Raw genomic sequence first — 5640 nt, 5'->3', positions numbered from 1 at the left:
ATGCAGGAGGTCATCGGTTCGAATCCCGGCGCTCCATATGGTCCCCTGTGCCTGCCAGGAGCAATTTCTGAGCCTGGAGCCAGGAATAACCCCTGAGCACTGCCAGGTGTGACCCAAAAACCAAAAAAAAAAAAAAAAAAAAAAAGATCAAAATCAGAGATAGGACAGTTTGTGGGTGCTTATCTTGCACATGGCAAACCTGGGTTCAATCCACAGCATCCCATATTGTCCACTGAACATACCAGAAGTGATTATTGAGTGCAGAACCAGGAGTAACTTGTAAGCATCTCTGAAATGCGGCCTAATTACCTCCCCTCCCCCCCCCAAATTAGATTCATCCTTAAGAATGGAGCTTTTTAAAACAAAAACAGGAGTCATGCACATGGAATTTCTAAAAAGGTAGCAAAGATTCTGTGGACTTAACACAACACACATACACACACAGATCTACATTATTTACAAAACTGTTAATGACAGGACATCATATATATAATATTCCAGCACCATAGAATGTCTGTTAAGGAGAAAACATGATGATATTTTGATCACGTTATGTTTTGTATTTTATTTGAACTATCCACTTATGTTTCAGGAGATACTAATGTTTGCTACGTTTACCAAGGACTAATCAAGGAGAAGAAAATTGGCCTTCGGTCATCTCATTTTACAGCCCAAGTGAAAGTGGTTTCTCTCAGCCAAAACAAGACCTCAACCGAGGGGGCTAAGCAATAGCACAGCGGCAGGGCATTCTCCTTGCAAGCCGCTGACCCAGGGCGGACCCGAATTACTTCCCCAGTATCCCATATGGTTCCCCGAGCCAGGAGCGATTTCTAAGTGCAGAGCTCTTGAGTGCCGCTGGGTGTGCCACCCCACAAAAAGAAGACTTCAATGGATAAAAGAACAAGTGGTAAATGTTTAAACAGCACCAAGGAGATTCATTTAATCTGTTGGTGCCTGTAATAAAGAGAAAAAAAAAATACTAATGCTTAGGAAGAGAGGTCTAAGGTTAATTCTATTTTTGTTTTGAATTTTCAGAGGAGGAGTTCAGCATGAATAAATGCTGAATGAAACTGAAAGAAAAAATGTTAAAGAAATCCCAAGTGGTATCTTAAGATATTGGCATTACAAATATTTACACAGAGATTAAACAAAGTGATGTCATTTTATGCACGACCCAAAGCAAAACAAAACCATGTGATATTTTCTACAGTGGGTCACACCTAGCAACATGCAGAAGCAATTCCCAGAGGCTACATAGAGAGGGTGGGGAGTTACTCCTGGTGGTATTTAGAGAACTATATATGGTACTGGAAGCTAGAATAGGTTTTCTTGCAATGAAAGCAAAGATTCAGACAAGTAAGCTCTTTCTGGCACCTACTGTGTATATTAAACACAGAGGGGATCTTGATAGAGAGGAGCTATTTTATTTTGCCAGAACCTAGTCACTGCCCTATCCAAAGGCAGGACAGTGAGACCTGAGTATTTGGAGCATTCTCTGAGTCTGGGAAGTTGAGAGCAGAGTTCAGAGCAGATTGTAGAAATCAACAGTGCTCTCCCTGCAGTTTAGTGTGTAGAGTGATGATTTTTAGCCGCTTTGTGCAGTGCAATTATTCATACTTTGATTTGTTCAAAAATGGCTACTTATAGGGCGCTGGAAAGATAGCACAGAGGGTTTGTCTTGTACGCAGCCTACCTGGGTTTAATCCTTAGCATCCTATATGGTCCCCCGAGCTTGCTCTGAGGGCAGAGCGAGGAGTAACATGTAAGTGCCAACACACATACACACATACACACACACACACACACACACACACACACACACGTTACTTATGATATTTACAGGGAATACCAATTATGCGAGCTCACTCCCAGTCAGATTGCAATATTGAAAAAAATTATCAAAATTTCCCAACTAAACCCTTTGTATGATGATGTTGATACTTGGGTCACATTCAGTAGGACTTAGTGAGCCCATGTAGTTCTGGGACTGAACTCAGGGTCCCTGCTTGCAGTACAGCCCTTTGTATCATATTTAGAGTCCCTAAACCAGTAACAAATTAAAATTAATTAAATTATTTTAATTTAAACATTATGTATTGTAAAGTTTCCAAAAATCTACGGATGGTTTATTATAAAATAGATTAATGAACATATACAAAATTTGGGGTTATAAAACCCAAGAAATTTGTCTAGAGCAATAGTCCTAATGGAAGACACTTGCTTTACATGCAGCCAACCTGGGTTCAATCCCAGCATTCCATATGGTCACCCAAGTCTAACTCCTGAACACCACTAGATGTGGCCTCGAAAAAAAACAAAACAAAATGAAAAGTACAAAATCACCAGCTGTATCAGAAAAATAAACATACTCGCTTGATAAAGACAGCAAGTTCACTCTGATAATTGATGGGAAGAACAATTGAAGCTGGATGAAATGACCAGATCATTTGAAAAATGAAATATAAAATAAAATATAACACTTAAGATTGTTAAAGTATAAGACTGAGTAATGTGTCCACATTCTATCAGCCAAAATTGTGTAAAATTAGAAAGAATAAAATTGGTAAATATTTTATATTTTATTTTTTTCTTTAGCCTGTGAATTTTAACTAATTCTATAGTTTCTATCACTGTCTGCTATAAGAAAAACTTTAATATTTATAAATATATGCTAACTTAATTTTATGTTTAGGAATTTCAGAGGATCAAAATGTTCCATGAAATTATATTAGTGGATTATTATTTTTCTTTTTTTTATTTTAAGATGGTATATATACCCACTAGTGCTCAAGGACTACTTTTGACTGCACACAAAAATCACTCCTGGCAAGGCTTGTGGGGAGCATATCAGATGCTAGGGGTTGAACCCAGGTTGGTTGAATGCAAGGCAAGTGCCCTATCTCCTGTACTGTCACTCAACTCCCATTTTATTATATATATATTTTTATAAAAAGTATATCACATGAGAAAGAAATAGTACAGAGGTTGACTCACTTGTCTTCCAGAACGACAGACTTGTTTCCATCTCAAAACCACTTGTGAAACCTGAATCTAATCAGGAATAAGTCCCAAGAACAGCTGAGTATTGTCCCCAAATAAATAAAATAAATATGTCACATACTATGAAATTTGTTTACATTGTAAGGCATATGACGTTTTTCTTATTCTCTTATTATGGAGATAGATTGCATTTCTAAATTGACTCAAATGAAAGAAGAGATATTTTTGGTAATATAATTTTGTATGCTGAGCTGACAGTTGTACATAAAGTGACTGCTGATTTCACTTGTAGCATTTAAAAAAAAAAAAGGCTTAGAGGGGCTTAGAGATAGCACAGCAAAAGAGTATTTGCCTTGCATGTGTCTGACATGAGAGAGTCCCGGGTTCCATTCCCAGCATCCCATATGTCCTGATCCGGCCAGGAGCAATTTCTGAGCACAGAGCCAGAACTAACACCTGAGCAGACCAGGTGTGGCCCAAAACCACAATGAATGAATAAATGAATGAATGAATGAATGAATAAATAAATACATAAAGTTAAACAAATTTAAAAATTTTTAAAAAGCCTTAGAAATAAGGATGGAGAAAGCATAATGAGGACTTGACTTGCACGGGATAGACTCAGATTCAATCCCCATCACTCCATGTGGTCCACTGAGCTGCCAGGAATGATCCCTGAACACTGAGGCAAGAGTAAACCCCAAGCATTGTTAGGCACAGTCCCCTCTCCCCTAAATAAAGGTTTGAGAGATTAAAATTGTTTTTCCTCTTTGAATTTTTTAAAAGTAAATTATAAGATTATGTAAATTTTGTTATCTTTGCTTAAAACAAATATGGGACCATGAATGTGTCTCTGTTGTAAAGTACATGTGTTAGGCCCTCATTTTGATCTCCAGTACCAATAAACAAATAAATGAAACCAATAAATCTGCCTTTGAAATTTCTTATAAAATTAATTTATCCCTCTTCTAACTTAATGGAACTAATAGAAAAAGGATCAATCTAATATATCATAGAAGACTAATTAATATCTTAGATCCCACCTAATATTTCTTTGATTATTGTCTAATATTGATTCAAATTATAACTTATATCCTTTCTTTTGTTTGAAGATCATACCCAGAAGTTCTCAGAGACTAATTCTGGTAAGTCAATTCTCAGGAGTCAGCTGTGCTCAGGGCACCATGCAGTCAGTGTTAGGGATGGAATCCAGACCTCAAGCATACAAAGAATGTTCACTAACTTTTTGAGCTATCTCTATAGCTCCATGGTGGGTGTGTTAACCCTCACTCAGCTGTGCTCAGAGATTACTCCTGGTGTGAGCTGGGGGTATTAAATGGGATGCTCAGGATCAAACCCAGGACAGCAGCATGTAAGTCAAGAACACTACCTGCTGTAATAACTCTCTGGCCCTTACATAAGATTAGAATATGTTTCTTAGGCAAGATTACATTACTAAGAAATGTTTATAAAATAATTGCAAACCTGAGAACAGTTTTAATAAAATAAAAATTGATACAGCTATTTTGGAAACAATATGGTGCTGACTCAAAAAAATTAAAAATTTTATTATCTTGGGGCTGAAGAGATAGCATGGAGGTAAAGTGTTTGCCTTGCATGCAGAAGGTCAGTGGTTCAAATTCTGGCATCCCATATGGTTCCCCGAGCCTGCCAGGAGCGATTTCTGAGTGGAGAACCAGGAGTAACCCCTGAGCGCTGCCAGGTGTGACACCCCCCCCAAAAAAAATTTTTTTTTATTATCTTGTCTTATATTCCCACTCCTGGGCATCCAGCTAAAATACTAAGTCATTAATTCAATAAATTATCTGAAATCAGTTTTTGTTTTTCTTTGGGGCACCTGGATAGACTCAAGACCAAGCTGGCAATGTTTAGGGACTCTGCTGAGTTGTAGGGGAAGCAAGTACTTCAGTTACACTATCTCTCCACACTCCACTTTTATATTTTTCAAAAGAGTCTACCAAATACTGTTCTTAATCTCCTTTTTTAATGATATATTGTGAAATTTAATTATTAATTCATGAATTAAGGGGCCACACCCAATAGTGCTCATGGGCTACAATTACACTATTTTTTAATTTTTTTATTTTTAATTATGAGAACAAAGATGCAAAGAAAGAGGACAAGGTAAAGTTACAGTGGAAGGACAATCACCCATAACATAATTCTCAGAAGAAGTCCCCTTGCTGGTATCTTAACTTTGAACTTTCAGCCAAAGAACATTAAGATAAATGAAACAGAATCCATGTACAATTACTTTGTCTCTCAAGTCCCCAGATTGTAACACATTATAATATTTCTTAACAGCACACAAGGCAATCTAAAGCCATAAAACTTACGTAACTCCTTAAACATTAGAGGCATAGTTTTTTTTACATTTCCATGTACATGCATATTAGCTTAAGTTAACCTCAAATTTTTAGTGTTTTTTTTTAAGGATTAGAGTCAAAGGAGCACAGTAAAAACGGTGTTAGAGTGGCAATTGTTGTTTGCATAGGCCCACCAAAATATGAGGGGCATGGAAAAGAATAACATTGGCCTAAATACAAAGAGACCCTACCCCTGAAGTTTCCTGGCATAAGACCAACTCTAGGCTCCAGGCGAGCTAGATCGTCCAATCCA

Source organism: Suncus etruscus, chromosome 4 (genome assembly GCF_024139225.1).
Source record: "Suncus etruscus isolate mSunEtr1 chromosome 4, mSunEtr1.pri.cur, whole genome shotgun sequence".
Classification (NCBI taxonomy): Eukaryota; Metazoa; Chordata; class Mammalia; order Eulipotyphla; family Soricidae; genus Suncus; species Suncus etruscus.
The sequence above is the reverse complement of the archived record's forward strand: the minus strand, read 5'-3'. Positions refer to the sequence as shown.